The sequence below is a fragment of the Mus caroli genome, unplaced genomic scaffold (assembly GCF_978045245.1).
Source record: "Mus caroli unplaced genomic scaffold, Mus_caroli_1 scaffold_10, whole genome shotgun sequence".
In the NCBI taxonomy this organism is placed as follows: Eukaryota; Metazoa; Chordata; class Mammalia; order Rodentia; family Muridae; genus Mus; species Mus caroli.
The window spans coordinates 90,081,179-90,104,583 of NW_028227265.1; the positions used below are offsets into that span (position 1 = coordinate 90,081,179).

The 23,405-nt window shown below is 38.6% G+C and overlaps 1 pseudogene; it reads right to left on the bottom strand.

The window, feature by feature from the left end:
• The window catches only part of LOC110300217 (large ribosomal subunit protein uL3-like), a 126,341-nt pseudogene that overhangs the window by 95,984 nt on the left and 6,952 nt on the right, over positions 1-23,405 (bottom strand).

The following is a 23,405-nucleotide window of genomic DNA, read 5'->3' on the forward strand; positions in this document are numbered from 1 at the left end:
GATGATGGTAGAGGACATCAAGAAGGACGTTAATAACTCACTTAAAGAAATAAAGAGAACACTGCTAAACAGGTAGAAGACCTTAAAGAGGAAGCACAAAAATCCCTTAAAGAATTGCAGGAAAACATGACCAAACAGGGGACGGAATTGAATAAAACCATCTAAGACCTAAAAAGGGAAGTAGACACAATAAAGAAAACATAAAGTGAGGCAATGCTGGAGATAGAAACCCTAAGAAAGAAATCTGGAACCATAGATGCGAGAATCAGAAACAGAATACAAGGGATGTAAGAGGGAATCTCAGGTGCAGAGGATTCCATAGAGAATATCTGCACAATAATCAAAGAAAATACAAAATGCAAAAAGATCCTAACTCAAAACATCCAGGAAATGCAGGACACAATGAGAAGACCAAACCTACAGACAATAGGAGTAGATGAGAATGAAGATTTTCAACTTAAAGGGCCAGCAAATATCTTCAACAAAATTATAGAAAAAACTTCCCAAACCTAAAGAAAGACATGCCCATGAACATACAAGAAGCCTACAGAACTCAAAAGACTGGACCAGAAAAGAAATTCCTACTGACACATAATAATCAGAACAACAAATGCACTAAATAAAGATAGAATATTAAAAGCAGTAAGGGAAAAAGGTCAAGTGACATATAAAGGCAGGCCTATCAGAATTACACCAGACTTTTCACCAGAGACTATGAAAGCCAGAAGATCCTGGACAGATGTTATACAGACACTAAGAGAACACAAATGCCAGCCCAAACTACTATACCCAGCCAAACTCTCAATTACCAGAAATGGAGATACCAAAGTCTTCCACGACAAAACCAAATGCACACATTATCTTTCCACTAATCCAGCCCTTCAAAGGATAATAACAGAAAAAAACCAATACAAGGACTGAAACCATGCCCTAGAAAAAGCAAGAGAGTGATTCTTCAACAAACCAAAAGAAGAGAGCCCCAAGAACAGAATGCCAACTCTAACAACAAAAATAATAGGAAGGAACAATTACTTTTCCTTAATATCTCTTAATATCAATGGACTCAATTTCTCAATAAAAAGACATAGACTAACAGACTGGCTACACAAACAGGACCCAACATTTTTCTGCTTACAGGAAACCCATCTCAGGGAAAAAGACAGACACTACCTTAGAGTGAAAGGCTGGTAAACAATTTTCCAAGCAAATGGTCTGAAAAAACAAGCTGGAGTAGCCATTCTAATATGTAATAAAATCGACTTCCAACCCAAAGTTATCAAAAAAGACAAGGAGGGATCTTGCGCGCGTCCGACTCCACCAGCAAGAACAACGCTGCAACAGGATCCTTCTGCACACGTTTATTGGGAGAACTTGATTGTAGAGGCGAATAGACCCTGAGCCCAGCACTGGTGCTGCTTTATATAGGCCTAGGAGAGGCATGTCTCACACCCGGATTGGTTGTGCTTTGGTTGATGCTTACCACCTCATTTGCATGCCTACATCTGATTGGTTAATTTCTCTCTCATCTGATTGGTTAACTTTTCTCTCATCTGATTGGTCAACTTCTCTCTCATCTGATTGGTCAATTTTGGTTAATTCTCAAAACCTCATCTTGGCAAAAAACTTTCCTGCCTATGTATGTGTGGTGGCCAGCAGAAGCCTGTGCCATTCTGCAATGGCACATGTGACTTCCCACATCTCCCCCTTTTTGTTTTAATAAAATGAGGCTGGACTAGGCCTGTGCAATTATGTCCATCTGCTGTGGCTCCTGTTTTAGGTCGTTCCTCCAATGTCACAGTCTTTCCCGTCGTAGGGTAACCCTATCGCCACCGGGCCCCGTGTCTTAGGTTGGCCTGTGCATGAGGAAAGTTGCAGGTCTCTGGATACCCCAGTGCTGTGTGACAGTAACTGCTAAATGACCTAGGGCGAACTCTGCAAAAGAGGCCAGCCAAAAAATGAATCAGTGGGGAAATCATGATCACCCTGTCGTATGCATCAATGTGCAAGGGCTGATCAATGATTGTTGAGTCTCTCTCATGCACAAGAGCAGAGAACTCAGAGGCCGAGTAATTCTTGAGCATAGATAACCAAACTTTAGGGTAGGCGCTGTTTTCAATAGCTAAAAGTGCCTGAGTTATAATCACCTTGTCACGTTTTTGTTGGGTTCTAAATTTGCATACCAACCAGAGCATGAAAGCCAGTCCACAGGATATGGCAGCACCAAACAAAATCACTCCCACCCATTCCTTAAAGTAAGAGAAAGCAGAGGAAAGCCAAGAGGTAAAGTCTCCAAAGGTCACAGGTTCCACTCTGGTTCCATTAAGGTTCAGGATCTGTATCTGCAGCCTCTTCTGCAGCCTGTCCAACTCCTGCGACCAGTTCCCCTTCAGATAATTCAATAGGTCTGTACTTTTAATAAAAGAATTATTAATATATCTATTGGGAGTAATGCATACAAGCAGAGTGGATGCCACACAACTCATTTGAATGACATCCATCATCTGTTCCATGTTATGCTGTAAAATATCCACTCTCTGATTCACTAACATTAATCCTGAGGCGATATGAGAATCCACCCTTTGCAGAGTGAGCAATGCCTCAGACGTTTTTTCTGCTATCTGACTTATGGTATCAGCACTATTAACTTGATTGGCCATAGCAATTCCTGCGGTAACCGCTGATGCTGCAGACACTACAATGGCAGTGACAATGGCAGTTGTGATTCCAAAATCTCTCTTCTGCCTAACTAGACTCATTATTGGGAACTTCTCTGGATCTGCCTCAACAGGTACAGGGACCAAGATTGGTAGCTGTACCACTAAGGCTAAGAATTTGGTTCCATTCCAGCATTGCGTCAAAAAACAAGTGATATTTGTACAATCTAACCATTCTGTATCATTTTGAAATTCAGCCAATATAAAGAAAAATGGAGGACTAACACAAACTTCTACTGGAGAGGTAGTCATATTTCTGATAACTCTATTAGTTGTCACATTACCTAAATGAGCAGAACTATTGGAAAGTGTGGCAGAAACATTCAGTATCTCATGAAATGTTCCAGTCAGCAGTGCAAAGGTTGACAGACTGGTACTAGCACCTGCCTCATTACTTAAAATACATTGGTAATATGGCCAAATATTTTCTTTTCCTGTAGCATCTCCTTTATCATTCATTACAGTAAAATCTAATGGAGGTGACAAAACAAAACCCTTTGCTATTTCTTTTCGAGGAAAAATTTTTGATTGACAAGGTGAAAAAACTATAGGAAATGTGAGGTCCGGATGACACCAGGGCACGCTGAGTTTAGCAGTGGCATTGCCAACAGGCCATTGTGATCTTTTGGGAATGGTCACCTTTCCCTTTATCACAATAGTGGTGATGTTTATAGGTGAAGTTATATTATTTCCAACATCACCTGAGCCTAATTGCGCTCCTTGAACGACTTGCGTTAAAGCATTAAGTAACACTCCAGAGCTCACTTTATTTTGGATAATGGGATCTGCCCAATTAGAGATAATCTTTTTCTTTAAAAATATACAGGGTGTAAAAGGTCTATCCACATTATGCACAAAGCATAGTGTATAATTTAAATGAAAACTCGTACTATTATACACCCGTGGCTCTTGAGGAGTTTGTCGTGCACAAGGCGCATCCAGAAAACATTCTGTTGCATAAAACAAAGGCAAGGTAGAAGAATTGGAATGTACCGGTAAAGGTATTGGCCATGATCTTACTATGACTCACAAAGGTATACTTATGGTCTCAATCATCAGGAGCAGGAGGATCATCTTGGGGTTCATCTTGCTCTTTCAAGGTCCTTGTCAGTCGCGTCGGGACCCAAAGTGGATTTTCTTCACCCTGTGGAAAAACACAAATAGCTCCCCGGGATCTGATAGGATCCGGGCCATACCATTTATTATCAAGGACATTTTTCCATTTGACCATTTCATTGGGCGATTGAGGCCATTGTCCGTGCCTTTCAGCTGGTGATCTTCCAGCATCATCCAATTTAAAAAAATTAAGAGTAAATATTGTAAGGGATAGAGCCATCTTTGGCGTCATAGCCTCTATTCCCCCTTTCTGTTTTTGCAAATATTGTTTCAAAGTACGATGGGCTCTTTCAATGATGCCTTGGCCCTGTGGATTATAGGGCAGTCCAGTAATATGTTTCACTTGCATTTGTTTGCAAAATTGGCTAAATTTAGAAAAAGTATATGCAGGACCATTATCTGTCTTTAGCACTAGGGGCTTACCCCATGCAGCCCAAGCCTCTAAGCAATGAGATGACAATGACATGAACTGCTTTTTCCCCTGACAAGGGAGAGGCCTGTAGGACACCAGAACTGGTATCAATGGACACATGTACATATTGTAATTTCCCAAAAGCTGGGATATGCGTGACGTCCATTTGCCAAACATCTAGGGGTCGCAATCCGTGAGGATTAACGCCCATGGAAGGTACATTAATAAATTCTACACACCTACCACACTGTAGGATAATATCTCGAGCTTCTGTTCGTGTGAGCTTAAACTTTTGTCGTAATGTAGAAGCAGGGACATGATAAAGTTGATGAAAATTTTTTGCACTTTCTATAGAATTTTGTGATAGGAAAACCATATCTCTGGTGGTTGAATCAGCAATTGAATTCCCCTTAACCATAGGTCCAGGTAATGATGTATGTGCTCTAATATGTTGAATATAAAAGGGATGCTCATGCATCAAAATACAATTTTGTATTTTCATCAAAGTTTCAGTTACTGGACTAGACTGCTTAAAATTTCCAGCAGTCTCTAACGTTAGTAGTACAGCATTAACCACATAAACAGAATCAGAGATAATATTTATGGGCATAAGATATTTTTTAAAGACTTCTAAAACCAGCAAACATTCTACCAATTGAGGGTCTCCTGGTGTAAATTGCAACCTTACAGCCTTTTCATTAATCACTTCCAATTCCTGTTTTGGATCCATCTGTATAAATATCAATGGCTCCCTTTATAAGAGTGTTAGCCGTTACCTTTGGAAATATCACTGGATGTAATAACAGAAAATGTAATAAAGGATGTTTAGGATAATGATTATCAATTAAACCAGAATAACTGCATCTAAGAATAGCCCATTCATCTATAGTCGCACACAATGTTTGCATTTGTGCAGCAGTATAGGGAACAATTATGCTATCTGGCATTTTTCCGAAGTAAGTAATTGAACTTTTTATGCCTTTATGGGCCATATTTGCCACCATGGTGGGATAATGCTCTATAGTCTTATTAGGGGATATATGTGGATGTATCCATACTAGAGGACCATTTTGCCATAATACAGCAGTTGGCAAATTTATGGTTCGTAATATGCATAGGCAAAAAGGTTTTTGCTCATTTATACGATTTAACTGTGCTGTTTGGATTGCTTCTTCTACCTTCCTAAGAACATCAGAAGCCTCAGGTGTTAATTGTCTCAATGAGGTAATATGTGATTCTCCTTCTAAAATTTGAAATAAAGGTTTTAATTCCGAAGTAGGGATCCTTAAATAAGGTCGAATCCAATTTATATCTCCTAATAATTTTTGAAAATCATTTAATGTCTTTAGATGATCTTTTCTTATACTAATCTTTTGTGGGGTAACACACCGTAAAGTAATAGTGGCTCCTAAAAATTGACTAACATTAGACTGCTGTACCTTTTCGGGTGCAATAATCAAGCCATTATTTTTTAACGTTTCATTAAGCAAGCCATAAGCTCGCTGTATACTTTCTTCTTCAGGTCCACAAATCACAATGTCGTCCATATAATGAAAAATTTTTAAGGAGGGGAAACCATCTCTAACTGGTTGTAAAGCTTTTCCTACATATAATTGACATATGGTAGGGCTATTTGCCATTCCTTGGGGTAACACTCCCCATTGATACCTTTTATCAGGCTCCATATGATTAACAGAAGGTAGATTAAATGCAAATCTAGGTTTATCTTTCTTGTTTAATGGAATGGAAAAGAAACAATCCTTAATATCTACTACTATAATTTTCCAATCCTTAGGTAGAGCTGAAAGTAGGTTGAGTCCTCTTTGTACAGGACCCATAACTTGCATTTGTGCATTAATGGCTCTTAGGTCATGTAACAATCTCCATTTACCTGACTTTTTCTTTACAACAAAAATAGGGGTGTTCCAGGGTGATTGTGTGGGTTCCACATGTCCCAGGTCTAATTGTTCTTGTACTAATTCTTTAGCTGCTTTTAATTTCTCAGAAGATAAAGCTGCTTTTAACTTCTCAGAGGCACCCACAACGCGTCCTCCGTACGCCACAGAATGGGCAAAGGCTCCTCAGCGGCCCCTAGAAAAAATCCAACCCTTTCTTACCTGCTTTTACTGTGGCTTTAACTGGTGAAATTCTACCTTGTAAATTTTTTCCTAGACCTAGTCCAGGTATATATCCCATTCCTTTCATCATTTCCTTGCTTTTCTGAGAATAATCTTTAGTCAGTATAAAGTTCATGGCTGACAACACATCTCTTCCCCATAAGTTTACAGGTAAAGGGAGTACATAAGGTTGAAAAAGCCCTGTTCTTCCTTCTTTATCTTTCCATTGTAAGGATTTTGCACTTATAGTTGGGGTAGCCTCATATCCTAATCCTTGTAAGCTATGTGACGATTGATTAATAGGCCAAGAAGCAGGCCACCAATTACTGGATACAATGCTTTTATCCGCTCCTGTATCCATTATACCTTGAAAGGTTTTTCCTTCTATTTGTAAAGATGTGTACTTTCTTTTCAAACCTACTCTTTCTACCCTTTGTACACTGCTTTTGCATATGACCTGTTTTCTTGGGTTCATTCATGTTGTTTAGAATGACTTCAACCTTGAGTTTCCAATTTTAAGCTAACTTTGTACACTGCTTTTGCATATGACCTGTTTTCTTGGGTTCATTCATGTTGTTTAGAATGACTTCAACCTTTAGTTTCCAATTTTAAGCTAACTTTCTGTTACAAGCAAAAGGCTGCCTGCCCCTTTAAAAGCTCCATTTGCAATCGGCCCTCAACAGGGCTTTTTCAGCTGTACTTGACTCCCAGCCACCGTGCAGCTAACTTGTCAATTTTTGCTGTGCAGACTGAGACTGCTTTTTATATTTTTTTAACATGAAACACAGAACAACAATCATTCAATCATCCAAACATGAATTGACAAACATATAGACAATTTGGTGCACCAAAAACAGACAATAGACAGCTCAAAGGGACAGAGATATCCTAACCAGAGCTAAGAATATCTCCATAGAAGTCAGAGAGGAAGAAGGACGTCTCCCGTTTTCCTTCTGTCCCTAGGAGGGCTCTGAAATAGCTTATTTTCATTTTTTCTCTTTCTTCTGGGAATTCTGCACAGTGGCTGCTTCTAATAGTTACTCCTCTTTCCCTGAGAGCTATTGTTAAGCCTTTGATGAAGGCTGCCTCTTTAGTCAAAGTCCTCGAGAGGAGGGTAAATTGACTTAATTTTTTGTTTTTCATTTTTTATATTATCCTTTATATCTTTATATTATCCTTTGTATCTTTATATTTTATATTATCCTTTGTATCTTTATTTTTAGCTTCCTTTCCTTTTCTCTCTCTTTTTTTTTTATATTTCTTAAGTTACTTATTTTTCTGCGCGTGTCTTCTTTTTCCTTTCTCTGTTTCTGATATGCCTTCCTGGTACTCCTACAAAATTGCTGCCCTTCCTTAACAGCTGGTCCCACACAAACCCAGCAACAACTACCAGACCTACTGCGTAAGAAAGCATACCTCTCAGAGACTTACCTTAATTTCTTTATACTTACCGGTACCACCGTTCCTCAGCTGAAGAGTTCTGAATCCACGCAGTTGAATCCTTCTCAGCAGTCTGTTTTGCAGGAACACTTTATTAACACCGCTACCCAGCTGATCCACGCCAGATCCTTCTCAGCAGCCTGTTTTACGGGAACCTTTATTAACTGCTCCTTCCCCGCGATGCAGTTCTGAATCCTCCCTGTAGCAAGAGGTCTTCGCTCATGCCTGAAGATGTTTCCTCTCGGGTTTTCAGCACCACTTCTTGCGTGCGTCCAACTCGACCAGCAAGAACAACGCTGCAACAGGATCCTTCTGCACACATTTATTGGGAGAGCTTGATTGTAGAGGCAAATAGACTCCGAGCCCAGCACTGGTGCTGCTTTATATAGGCCTAGGAGAGGCGTGTCTCACACCCGGATTGGTTGTGCTTTGGTTGATGCTTACCACCTCATTTGCAAGCCTACATCTGATTGGTTAATTTCTCTCTCATCTGATTGGTTAGCTTTACTCTCAACTGATTGGTCAACTTCTCTCTCATCTGATTGGTCAATTTTGGTTAATTCTCAAAACCTCATCTTGGCAAAAAACTTTCCTGCCTATGTATGTGTGGTGGCCAGCAGAAGCCTGTGCCACTCTGCAACGGCACATGTGGCTTCCCACAGAGGGACACTTCATACTCATCAAAGGTAAAATCCTCCAAGAGGAAATCTCAATTCTGAATATCTATGCTCCAAATGCAAGGGCAGCCACATTCATTAAAGACACTTTAGTAAAGCTCAAATCACACATTGCACCTCACACAATAATAGTGGGAGACTTCAACACACCACTTTTATCAATGGACAGATCGTGGAAACAGAAACTAAACAGGGACACAGTGAAACTAACAGAAGATATGAAAGAAATGGACTTAACATATATCTACAGAACATTTTATCCTAAAACAAAAGGATATACCTTCTTCTCAGCACCTCTTGGTACCTTCTTCAAAATTGAACATATAATTGGTCACAAAACAGGCCTCAACAGATACAAAAATATTGAAATTGTCCCATGCATCCTATCAGATCACCATGGACTAAGGCTGATCTTCAATAAAAACATAAATAATGGAAAGGCAACATTCACGTGGAAACTGAACAACACTCCTCTCAATGATACCTTGGTCAAGGTAGGACTAAAGAAAGAAATTAAAGACTTTTTAGAGTTTAATGAAATTGAAGTCACGACATACCCAAATCTATGGGACACAATGAAAGCATTTCTAAGAGGGAAACTCATAGCTCTGAGTGCCTCCAAAAAGAAACTAGAGAAAGCACACACTAGCAGCATGACAACACATCTAAATGCTCAAAAAAAAAAAAAAAAAAAAAGGAAGAAAATTCACCCAAAAGGAATAGATGGTAGGAAATAATCAAACTCAGGGGTGAAATCAACCAAGTGGAAACAAGAAGAACTATTCAAAGAATTAACCAAAGGAGGAGTTGGTTCTCTGAGAAAATCAACAAGATAGATAAACCCTTAGCTAGAATCACTAGAGGGTACAGGGACAGCATCCTAATTAACAAAATCAAATGAAAAGGGAGACCTAACAACAGATCCTAGAGAAATCCAAAACATCATCAGATCCTTCTACAAAAGGCTATACTCAAAAAACTGGAAAACCTGGACGAAATGGACAAATTTCTAGACAGATACCAGGTACCAAAGTTAAATCAGGATCAAATTAACGATATAAACAGTCCCATATCCCCTCAAGAAATAGAAGCAGTCATTAATAGTCTCCCATCCAAAAAAAGCCCAGTACCAGATGGTTTTAGTGCAGAGTTCTATCAGACCTTCAAAGAAGATCTAATTCCAGTTCTGCACAAACTATTCCAGAAATAGAAGTAGAAGGTACTGTACCCAACTCATTTTATGAAGCCACAATTATCCTGATACCTAAATCATAGAAAGATCCAACAAAGATAGAGAACTTCAGACAAATTCCCCTTATGAATATTGATGCAAAAATACTCAATAAAATTCTTGCTAACTGAATCCTAGAACACATTAAAACAGTCATCCATCCTGACCAAGTAGGCTTTATTCCAGGGATGCAGGCATGGTTTAATATACGGAAATCCATCAACTTAACCCATTATATAAACAATCTCAAAGACAAAAAACACATGATCATCTCCTTAGATGTGGAGAATGCATTTGACAAGATCCAACACCCATTCATGATAAAAGTCTTGGAAAGATCAGGAATTCAAGGCCCATACCTAAACATGATAAAAGCAATCAACAGCAAACCAGTAGCCAACATCAAAGTAAATGGTGAGAAGCTTGAAGCAATCCTTCTAAAATCAGGGACTAGACAAGGCTGTCCACTTTCTCCATACCTATTCAACATTGTACTTGAAGTCCTAGCCAGAGCAATTCGACAACAAAAGGAGATCAAGGGGATACAAATTGGAAAAGATGAAGTCAAAATATCACTTTTTGCAGATGACATGATAGTATATCTAAGTGACCCTAAAAATTCCACCAGAGAACTCCGAAACTTGATAAAGAGGTTCAATGAAGTAGCTGGATATAAAATTAACTCAAACAAGTCAATGGCCTTTCTCTACACAAAGAATAAACAGGCTGAGAAAGAAATTAGGGAAACAACACCCTTCTCAATAGTCACAAATAATATAAAAGATCTTGGCATGACTCTAACTAAGGAAGTAAAAGATCTGTATGATAAGAACTTCAAGTATCTGAAGAAAGAAATTAAAGAAGATCTCAGAAGATGGAAAGATCTCCCATGCTCATGGATTGGCAGGGTCAACATTGTAAAAATGGCTATCTTGCCAAAAGCAATCTACAGATTCAATGCAATCCCCATCAAAATTCCAACTCAATTCTTCAACGAATTAGAAAGAGCAATCTGCAAATTCATCTGGAATAACAAAAAACCTAGAATAGCAAAAACTCTTCTCAAGGATAAAAGAACCTCTGGTGGAATCACCATGCCTGACCTAAAGCTTTACTACAGAGCAATTGTTGTAATAACTGCATGGTACTGGTATAGTGACAGACAAGTAGACCAATGGAACAGAATTGAAGACCCAGAAATGAACCCACACACCTATGGTCACTTGATCTTCGACAAGGGAGCTAAAACCATCCAGTGGAAGAAAGACAGCATTTTCAACAAATGGTGCTGGCACATCTGGTGGTTATCATGTAGAAGAATGCAAATTTATTCATTCCTATCTCCTTGTACTAAGGTCAAATCTAAGTGGATCAAGGAACTCCACATAAAACCAGAGACACTGAATCTTATAGAGGAGAAAGTGGGGAAAAGCCTCAAAGATATGGGCACAGGGGAAAAATTCCTGAATAGAACAGCAATGGCTTGTGCTGTAAGATCGAGAATTGACAAGTGGGACCTCATGAAACTGCAAAGCTTTTGTAAGGTAAAAGACACCGTCAATAAGACAAAAAGGCCACCAACTGATTGGGAAAGACTCTTTACCTATCCTAAATCAGATAGGGGACTAATATCCAATATATATAAAGAACTCAAGAAAGTGGGCTCCAGAAAATCAAATAAGTCCATTAAAAATGGGGCTCAGAACTAAACAAAGAATTCTCACCTGAGGAATAGTGAATGGCTGAGAAACACCTGAAACAGTCCTTCATTGTTGGTGGGATTGCAAGTTTGTACAACCACTCTGGAAATCAGTCTGGCGGTTCCTCAGAAAATTGGACATAGTACTACTGGAGGATCCCTCAATACCTCTCCTGAGCATATATCCAGAAGATGTTCCAACTGGTAAGGAGGACACATGCAGCCTTATTTATAATAGCCAGAAGCTGGAAAGAACCCAGATGCCCCTCAACAGAGGAATGGATACAGAAAATGTGGTACATTTACACAATGGAGTACTACTCAGCTATTAAAAAGAATGAATTTATGAAATTCCTAGGCAAATGGTTGGACCTGGAGGGCATCATCTTGAGTGAGGTAACCCAATCACAAAAGAACTCAAATGATATGTACTCACTGATAAGTGGATATTAGCTCAGAAACTTAGTATAGCGAGATATATTATACAATTTGCAAAACCCATGAAACTGAAGAAGAACGAAGACCAAAGTGTGGACACTTTGCCTCTTCTTAGAATTGGAAACAATCACCCATGGAAGGAGTTACAGAGACAAAGTTTGGAGCTGAGACAAAAGGATGGACCATCTAGAGTAGAGACTGCCATATCCAGGGATCCATCCCATAATTAGCCTCCAAATGATGACACCATTGCATACAGTAGCAAGTATTTGCTGAAAGGACCCTGATATAGCTGTCTCTTGTGAGTCTATGCCGGGGCCTAGCAAACACAGAAGTGGATGGTCACAGTCAGCTATTGGATGGATCACAGTGCCCCCAATGGAGGAGCTAGAGAAAGTACCGAAGTTGCTAAAGGGATCTGCAACCCTGCAGGTGGAACAACATTATGAACTAACCAGTACCCTGGAGCTCTTGTCTCTAGCTGCATATGTATCAAAAGATGGCCTAGTTGGCCATCACTGCAAAGAGAGGCCCATTGGACACGCAAACTTTATATGCCCCAGTACAGGGGAACGCCAGGGCCAAAAAGTGGGAATGGGTGGGTAGGGGAGTGGGGGGGAGGGTATGGTGGACTTTTTTGGGATAGCATTGGAAATGTAATTGAGGAAAATATGTAATAAAAAATATAAAAAAACAGGTGTCTAAATTACAAAATGAGTAAATTAAATTCATCTAGTGTAGTTTAACTAGCCTGTAATATCTAGATGCATATATAGGCCTGTCTATTCTTTTGTATTACAACATTGCAGACAAAATTAAAATGAAATACTTTTATTGATAGCATTATCATATTTTATAACCCAGTTAATCATGAAGATTCTTACCCCTCCAGGCAGCACAGAAATTCTGTCGCATGGGATCATTGATGTTCTATAAAAGTACCATTCTCAATATAATTAAGAAAGTATACATTGTACAAATTATTCCAAAGGCACTCACATTTGCATGCACATCCCCCCACACCAATAAATTATTCTGTTTATCAGCCCTAATTTTTATGATTAAGTAGCACAGAAAAATATCTTGAAGGGGAAGTAGGAAAAACACAACTTGAAATTAAGGTGTAGCATTAAGGTGTGCATTATGTTCATGTTATACTCAATAAAATATGTATCATATATTCTTCTATACACACAAATATAGAAAAAAGGCTGAGAAATACTTCTTATGCAAAGACTTAACAATGAACCATGAGTGTAGCTAATGAAATGTACTATTCTTTAGTCATTAACTGGGTGGGTGCTAATGTACTTTTTTCTGGAGTAATAATAGTTTATGTCAAGTTTTGAAAAATTATAAAGTTAAAGTTATAACTCTTGCTCTCTTCCTTAGTGGTCTTCTTTTTAAAGGTGGGTGAAAGTATAGTGATATCGATTTTATCCCCTAATAATTATCTCTTATATAGAGTTTCGGGATGCTATTACAATCTCAGGAACTGTGAGTGAGAACAAGTTAAAGGCTGTGTGTACCATTTGTGGAGCACTAGTGGTAACAATTTCAGATAATGTCCTTCTTTCATAGAACAGTCATTTGAATTTCCAGCATCACTGAAATAGTTTCTTAGTCACAAAAAGACCTTAGCAAAGTGCTGGCATGGATGTGCAGTAAAGTGCATCTGCTAGGGAGGAGCAGGCAGTGTAACCACAGGAGTCTGTGTTTAATCTAAAAAGAGAAGCAAATGCTATCTCCATTCTGAGCACTGTTTCCCAAATCAAAATGAGTTCCCTTGAAGATAATGAAAGCTACTTTGGCATATCCATTTCTGCACATTGGTAATGTGGATGTGTTATCTTCACAAAGGTTGTGAATGGCACATTAATAGGGGTTTCTAGACTCCTAAAAAAAAAAAAAGGCATCAGAGGCACTGAGTGCACTCAAGCAAACTCATTCTCTGAGTAGCCAGACTTCTGACCTGTGAAGAAGCCTGTGCTAATGGTGCAGCACATACCTTTGAACAGCAGTTATTCTTCAGTTTATTTATATTTTTTAAAAGATCATCATCTTACTTTGTGGGGACACAAAACACTATAACTACAATGAACTGCTGTTGCTTGAACCAAACAGAACATGTTGGCTGAGTTAACATTTTGTTGTAGTAGAGAGAAAAGCATACCTTTTCCCCAACCCTGGTATTATTAGATTTAACAATAAGTAAAATGATAGAAAGCTATTATTTGGATTTTTATACAAATTACATTCCCGACATTTAAAATGTCTCGAAGATCAAATGTTCTCCTGCTACACTCAAGAAACAACTTGTCCTGCCTACAAAAACAGTAAGAGGGGGAGGTAGAGAGTGAACATATCCATATAGCTTTTGTTCTGTATTGTGAGCAACCACTATGTTTTACTACTAATTATTGTTAGTTTTCTACTATACCTAATTTATTAATTATACCTTACAATCACCATGAAGGTATAGGAAACAACTTTTATAGATCTCAGTACAACCTGAGGCTTTACTCATACACTAGGGAACTTGGAACTCACTGCCCGTGATGGAGTAATTGTTGTCACTATAATTGGTGCACAACAGAAGAAAACTCATGAGTCAGTTCAAACAGGATAAGTCATTAAGGAATTTGGTACGGTAGTTGAGTACTTGGGGTAAAATTTGAGTTGACTATGTATCCAAATACTGATTCCAGTCATTTTGAAAAGCTAATGCAGAAAGTCTGATCAAATATATAGGCAGGCAAAGCCTCTCACACTGTTAGTTTTAAAAATATTTTTATTAGGTATTTTCCTCATTTACATTTCCAATGCTATCCCAAAAGTCCCCCATACCCACCCCCCTCACTCCCCTACCCACCCACTCCCACTTTTTGGCCCTGGCATTCCCATGTACTGGGGCATATAAAGTTTACATGACCAATGGGCCCCTCCAGTGATGGCCGACTAGGCCATCATTTAATACATATGCCGCTAGAGACAAGAGCTCCGGGGCACTGGTTAGTTCATAACGTTGTTTCACCTATAGGGTTGCAGTTCCCTTTAGCTTCTTGGGTACTTTCTCTAGCTCCTCCATTGGGGGCCCTGTGATCCATCCAATAGCTGACTGTGACCATCCACTTCTGTGTTTGCTAGGCCCCGGCATCGTCTCACAAGAGACAGCTATATCTGGGTCCTTTCAGCAAAATCTTGCTAGTGTATGCAATGGTGTCAGCGTTTGGAGGCTGATTATGGGATGGGATCCCCAGGTATGGCAGTCTCTAGATGGTCCATCCTTTTGTCTCAGCTCCAAACTTTGTCTCTGTAACTCTTTCCATGGGTGTTTTGTTCCCAATTGTAAGAAGGGGCAAAGTGTCCACACTTTGGTCTTCGTTCTTCTTCAGTTTCATGTGTTTTGCAAATTGTATCTTATATCTTGGGTATTCTAAGTTTCTGGGCTATCAGAAGATGGCCTAGTTGGCCCTCATTGTAAAGAGAGGTCTTGCAAACTTTATATGCCTCAGTAGAGGGGAACGCCAGGGCCAAGAGGTGGGAGTGGGTGGGTAGAGGAGTGGGAGGGGGAGGATATGGTGGAGTTTTGGGATAACATTGGAAATGTAAATGAAGAAAATACCTAATAAATAAATAAAATTGTCCTGGAAATAAATTTAATGAAGGCTTTAATATATCAAGCATTGATTAAATTCATTACATTAATTATGACTTGCTTATTTTTCATAATGTATTAAACTTCAAAAAATCTTTGCATCTATGTTAGAACATCTGGAGTGTTGCTCATGAAGCAACTTTTCCTGAGAACTGCCACAGATTTCTTGATACCAGGATGGTTTTATGTGAATGGAAGAAGGATTGGCTCTAAAGCTGTAGCAAGTTTAAGAAAGCCATTTTAATACATGACTGTAAAAGTGTCACCTAGTGTGCTGTATCATAGTGGTGTTCATTTTGCCTTGTTTTTCTCTTCTTCCTTCCACTGAGTACAGTTTATTGCTGTAGTTATTTCTTTACAAAAATTTATGATGCTCTTTCTAGAGTTTTGTTCCATCAGGACACTGCAGTATAATTCAGACAGGGATATGGTGGTAAGTACTTTTCAGTCCTCATTGAAGCAACATTATCTGAAGAGATCTGACTTCCAAGCCCAGATGCAGCTAAGCAGAGTTTTATGGATGGAAAGTTTAAAACTGTAGGTATCATATAAATAGAAAAATAGAACAAAATTTATAATTTTATTTATTTATTAAATAAATAGGATATATGACATATATCCTATTAATAAATAATATATTTGCTTAAACAAACAAGAGTTTATTGAAGTTTCTAAAGAAAGCACATCAAATTAACTCAGGAAGTTAGTAAAACTTCAAAAAAAGTAGAATAACTGTTCTTACACATATATACTTCAGGTTTGAAAATTCACACACTTTAGGAAGAGTATGGAATTGATGTCAAGGAATTTATGAATATTAAAAAGTTAAAGTGTCATCACATCTATGGAAGCATGATACCTGGTTAATAATTTTGTAGAAAATATATGTCTCAGCTAACACACTGTGCATATGTTTTCTTTCACTGTGGTTGCCACAGTGTTTGGAAGCATCCCACATTGTAATGATTCTTGTTTTGCAGCATGAGTGCTTTTAATTGTCAAACTTCTCATAAACAGAGAATTAGGAAGATTAAAAAGAATTAGGATCAAAGCAGCCATTCACATAGGTAGCCTTGGTTCAGACGATAAGAACTTTATCCAATGAATATGATGGACTAGTATCCAAGGATTTTGGTTTATGACAAGGTGAAGAATTAGTGTGGACTACTGCTTTTCTTAGCTGAAACTAGCCTTGTAAGTGAAACCTACCTGCCATTCCACTCACACCCCACACTCCAGCCTGTTAGTAAGATGTTGCTATTTCCTCAGGGGAAGCCATTTCGAGAGGAGAGACTGGAAATTGAAGTGGATGCACAGTGGGGAAATTTTGTTTGTTTTTCAGTTGTAACATGGATGATTTGTTGTCACTGTAAGACAGTAAAATCAGCAGGACTAACTTCCTTTTTCCTTTTGAGATGAGATGCATAATGTAGATCGAAAAACTGAAGAGGAAGTAAGAGGAAAAATGATCTGTCTTTTTAAACCCTGACTCAGACACTCAATGTATATTACAGTGTTAAGAGACTGAGCTCCTACCCATTACATGATTTTTTTTTCTGCAGTATTTTCTCTAGATCTCGAATACGATTTGGAGCACTGACTCCACTTATGTGTAGTAACTTTAAAGGGTGTTTGATTTTTAATTTTCCCCTCTCATTCAACTCTCTAAGTATGTGACTTAAAAAATACACCCATTGAGACACTTGCCTCAGAAATGCTGAAGGTTTATGTGGGCATTTTACGCTGCTCTCTACTTCCACATAGCCATGGCTGATAAACTATGGGATACTTAAAGAATGCATAAAGGTCACAAACTGTGATAAACATCTAAGTGGACTAGAGTCAGTGGAAGTGCACAGCAGTAAATGTGCACTAAAGCTAAAAACCATTTGGGCTCCACATCACCAACGAAAAGAGATGATGGGTAGTTCATCTACACCTGCAAAGAAAATTAGCCTCAAGGTTTATAACTCTAGCAGGAAAAAAACCAAAAAAACCAAAACAAACAAACAAAAAAAAAAACCAAAAAAAACCAAAAAACAAAAAAAATGATAGTCTGTATTATGAAACTAGGCTAGGAAATGGAAGTCAGAGAACTGCAGACTTACAAATAATAGTGATTTAAAATTCTGGGATGTAGCTTCCAGGACTAAGGAAAGTCACATTGAATTAAATGTGATAATGTGAGAAAACTCAGACAGTTGGACAGCTGGGAACAGAGTAATGTGATCTAGTCAGGACAGAGGCTCAGGAGATGCAAGTTGAGATTCATTTACAAAATGATCAGCAAAAAAAGCTCAATGAAAGCAAAATCAGAGAATTAAGTATTAGAAATAGAAATCAATACTTCAAAAGAGTGGGATATACAAAACTAACTGATCTAAACATTACTCATTTGAAGATGAATAAAATTCCCAAACTTTTATATAAACAGAAAGCAAAGAAATAGTAGGCCAATAATCTGCTTTGTTACATGGAAAACTATGATAAATGATAAATTATAATAAACATGTATATGCTTATGTAAAGATGAATGAACAATAAAAAATTAAAGAAGAAATAAAGAAATTAATAGAAGAAATAAAGAAATAATCACTTCCCAGAGATTTTCTCCAGTATTCTAAAATAGATACAGAACGACAAATGACCTGGACTGTCTAAGGCAATAGTTAAGAGAAAGAAATAACAGAAACAAACATTCTATTGGAAATTCATAAATAGGAAATAATAAAGAAAGTATCAAATGATATTGGCAGAGTTATCAGCCCAGAGAACCTTTTTTTTAAAGCTAGGAAAGTGGAGTCAAAGCAGATATGCACAGTGCAAGATATGGGCAATATTAGACATTGGAAATATAGAATATTCACTGAGGAAGGCTGGAGGCATCAAGTGAGTAGAAGCAAGGGGTGCCATGCATCAATTATTTTTGAAGCACTGACAAATTTACCCAACAAAGATGTAAGAAAGAACTTAGCTCGGATCATGATTTGAAGGCATATAGTCCATCCTGGTGCTGAAAGTGTGGTAGTCAGAGCATGAGTCCACTGGTTGGTTACTTTACATCCACCATCCTTATGCAAAGATTGGTGAGTACTGTAGTCTGTGCTCCTTTATCCTTTTCATTCATTCTAGGACCAAGCCCATAGGTGAATACTGCCTACACTCAAAATTAGACCTTTTACATTTCAGTTAAACTTCTCAGACACACCCTCACAGAACACAAGTGTGTCTATCCCCTAGCTGATTTTAAAATCCAGTCAAGTTGACAATGAAGATATACTGTCACAGACCCTATGTGCAGCGGGGAACATAGCTGGAGGAATGCTATTATTCAAAGATGTTGTGAAGCCCGAATGATTCCATCTAAAATCTCAGATACCCAACATGATGTCACAAGATTTGATGTATGTCCTGTTTTTGTCCATTTTGCTTGGCTCAATCCTTCCTTGCTGCTATGCTCCCATTTCTCCTATTTGGAATGTAAGTATGTATTCTGTGGAATTTATGTTGAAAATATATAACTTGCTTCACTTTTTTTTTTTTAACAAGGGCTCACAGTCAAGAGACTTCTACTGTCCCACCTAAGGATCCATCACATTTGCAGACACCAAACCCAGACACTACTGCTGATGTCAAGAAGCACTTGCTGACAGGCGCCTGGTCTGGCTGTTCCCTGAGAGGCTCTACCAGAGCCTAACCGATACAGACACAAGTGCTTGCAGCCAATCATCAGACTGAGCTTGGGGGACCCAATGGAAGAGTTAGGCGAAAGACTGAAGGAACTGAAGGGGTTTGCAACACCATAGGAAGAACAACAATACCAACTAACCAGACACCCCCGAGCTCCCAAGGACTAAACCACCAACCAAAGAGTACACATGAAGGATCCAATGGCTGCAGCTGTATATATGTAGCAGAGGATGGCCTTATCTGGCATCAGTGGGAGGGGAGGGGAGGGGAGGGGAGGCCCTTGGTCCTGTGGAGGTTAGATGCCCCATTGTAGGACAGTGCTAAGGAGGTAAGGTGGGAGTGGTTGGATGGATGGGTGGGGGAGCTCCCTCATAGAAGCAGAGGGGTGGGGGAATTGAATAAGGGGGTTGTGGAGGGGAAACTGTGAAGGATGATAACATTTGACATGTAAATAAATAAAATAACCAATAAAAATATTTTTAAAAAAGAAAGAAAAAAACTTTTGAAGAAATTTTTGAACTGAAGAACTTTGGGAACTTTAAAAGCTAGATAAAATGCATTTTGCATAATGAGATAACCATGAACCTGTGCTAGCCAGAGTCAAAATGTATGGGTGCCACAACTGTTGGGAATGCACATTTGCAACTGCCCTGCTGTCTCCAGAAAAGTTCCATATTTTGCAGTTGTTCTTCCATGAGGTCCCCATAGATCTCAAAGCATTACAGAATTTTGCTTGCCCTTAATCCCTTTATTTAGGGGAATAGTTCATATGTGACCAAGTAAAACCTCACAAGGAAGAATCCATTTTCTGAAGATCATAGCATGGACAGCTGCACATGGTAGCTCATGCCTATAATTCCAGGACTTAGGAAGCAAAAGTAAGGGGACTGCTATGAGTCTGAAGCCAGCGTGTCTAGACTTAGAGAAAGAAATCCTATTAAAAGACAAAACAGCACAAAACCAACCAACCAAACAACACCAAAGACAACAGAAAAGCATGACGTTTGCTAGACAGACTCTGTCATTTAATGTTATTAAATGGGTAAGCTGCTATGAGTGTCAACATCACTAAAATCATGATAAAATGCTACTAATAACAATCAAACTGTGGTTGTAATGAAAAATGAGTAATAATCATTACTAATTAAAATATGACATATGAATTAATTTACTTTTCAAAACAGTCCTATGGTGATATAGGATGCAGCTCCTCATCTTAGGTACAGAATCATGGCTAGCTTCAAAAGAGGAAACTTTTCTGGATATAGCAGGGCAATGGCACAGATGAATTCAGTGGTTGTGCCCGCATGCATAAGACATGCATTAGATCAAATCAGAAAAAATTCCATAGGCGGACATAAGTCCTCCTCTTAACCAAGGAGCTATTGGCTATTGATAGATCCTAGGAGTTTCCTTTATTGGTGTGGCCACTGGACCACTCTCCCATGGGAGGATGCAGATCTGAGAGTACAAGCTTAACTTGATGGCTTTAAAGTAAAAGAGGGCACAAAGTTGGGTAGGTAGGAAAGAGGATGTGGATCTAGAGTGGTTGAGGAGGGTGACTATGTTTTTAAAAAAATGGTATCAAATTCTCAAAGGACCAGTAAAAAGTTAAAAATCTAGGGCATGGGTTATAGAAATCCTAAGTATACTGCTATCAATAAAACAATGTGTTTAACTTTTTAAAAATGTGAAATCTGCCTTAATAAGTTATTTGTTTATAACAAAGTGCTATAGTCTAAATGGCTAATAACAACCATGATGTTTTTATTCTCAGTTCTGAAGTCATAAAGGAGTGTGTCAGGAGGTGGCATTCTATTCAGGTCTGTCTTCTGGATTTTGAATGTTCAATCTCAATTGGTAGAGAAGGAGCTAGGGCTCTTTTTAAACACACACACACACACACACACACACACACACACACACACACACACCACACACACATACACACACACACACACACACACACATACACACACAATGTATGTATGTATTGCTAGGAGTATTGACATGAACTCTCACATTATGTAAGGATGGGGCACAAGCTGAGGGCAGGAAATATGAGTTTGTTTATGAGAAACCAAACTTCTGTTTGGTGATTATCTTGGCCTTAGTCAGGTTGGACATGTTGAGATCCCAGAGGTTGCTTCCCTGTGGCAAAGAAGGCAGATTCAGTCTCCATCTCAAGATGTTTATTCATCAGATGTGTTGTTCCTGGAGTCTTAAGTGAGCAGTATTATAGCTTATAAATGTAGATTAATGAACAGATGATGACAGACAATTACCCTTTAGAGTGAGCTTTACTAAGAGACAAAGGGTTATTACCGTGGGAACTATGACTGGGTCTCAAAGCAGGATAGCAATTGAGAAAGATAGAACATCATACCATGGGTGGCAGGATGGGTCCTTGAAGAGAGAGAGGGGTTCCTTTTTGATCTAAACAGGGAATGCATTAGGAGAATGGCCATCACATGTAGCATGATAAAGACTCTAAAGTGAGACACGGAGCATGCAAGACACTAAGAGTTATAGTATTAAGCCATAGATAGCACAAAGGAAGAGACAGCTAGAAATGCAGTACTGAAATACAGACAGCACAGTGAAGCCCTAAGTGGAGATATGGGGCCTTTAGTTTATAGAATATCAGGAAAGATAGCACCATAGTTATTGGCAGTCAACATGGGGCCTTCAAATTCAGAGAACAGAGGAAAAAAAGGATTCTGGTTTTTATGGATTTTCAATAGGGTAGGTAAATCTCATATCAGATGATTTAGCCTGGCCTGTAACATCTGCTAGGAGGCACACAGGTAGACCTATCCTTATCATAAACCTGTGAGGAGAGGGGCTGTAAGATACAGCACAGCATGCATATCAATTCTCTGTCAGAGAGAGACAGAGAGTTAGAGAAACATAGAGACACAGATACCACACATACACACACACACACACACACACACACACACACACACACAGAGAGAGAGAGAGAGAGAGAGAGAGAGAGAGAGAGAGGTTTTGACTGATAATTTCTGGAAGAGAGGGGAAAGCCATGAGCAAATATTTAGCAGTGAATAACTCAGAGCCAATGAGACAGAAATGTCAGGTTTTTGCCTGTTTTTAGTTATCCACTGGAAATTTGAGGTCCATACAAAGAGTAAATGCTTTGACCAACAGTAGTTTTAAAGCCCTTATTAAAAAACACTTATTCTGAGCTGGGCATGGTAGCGAAAGCCTTTAATCCCAGCACTCGGGAGGCAGAGGCAGGTGGATTTCTGAGTTAGAGGCCAGCCTGGTCTACAAAGAGTAAGTTCCAAGACAGCCAGGGCTATACAGAGAAAACCCTGCCTCAAAAAATTAAAAAACCAAAACAAAAAACCCACTTATTCTATTAATGAAGACTATTCCTTTCACCCAATTACCTCTTAAAGGCTCCACTTGGTAATATCTGGACTTATTATTACAGCACGCTCTCTCTCTCTCTCTCTCTCTCTCTCTCTCTCTCTCGCGCGCGCGCGCGCGCGCGAACACACACACACACACACACACACACACACACTAACAGGGTTCTATAAGGTTTAATTTTCTGTTGTAATTACTTTTATACAATACATGTATGACTGTAGCTTACATAAGATGAATTAATTTCTTTGGTTCAAAGTAGTTTGCTACTCTCTAATCCTGACCTAAAAGACCCCGCCTTGAACCAAAAATCATCTTTCTCTAAAGAAAAGAAAATTAGGTCATGTAAATTGTAACATGAGGCAAACTAATCCTATCAATTCTTACCAATATCAACAACTAGAATTTGTAAAATAGTCAGTACAGAATCTGTTTTCTTAAGGCAGCTTTAGTAGCTTCCTTATGTCAGACTGCATAAATAATAATCTACTTATAAAATTACACCACCAATACTTATGATGTCTCTAGATCACAGTGGCCATCCAAGAACTCACTATGTAGATCAGGTTGGCCTCGAATTCATAGAGGTCCACTTGCCTCTGCCTCTTGAATGCTGGGATTAAAAGTATATGTCACCACTCTTGGCTATAGTTTATTATTAACCATTCAATAAAAAAAAAAACAAGTATATTTTAAAACAAGTATATATTTGTACTCTACATCTATAGGTTGAAAACTGGAAGATAATTAAATTAGTAAAATGAGTTCCTTAAGTTAGTCTAAAAGAAGAAGCAGTTTAGGGCTGGTTAGAGCCCTT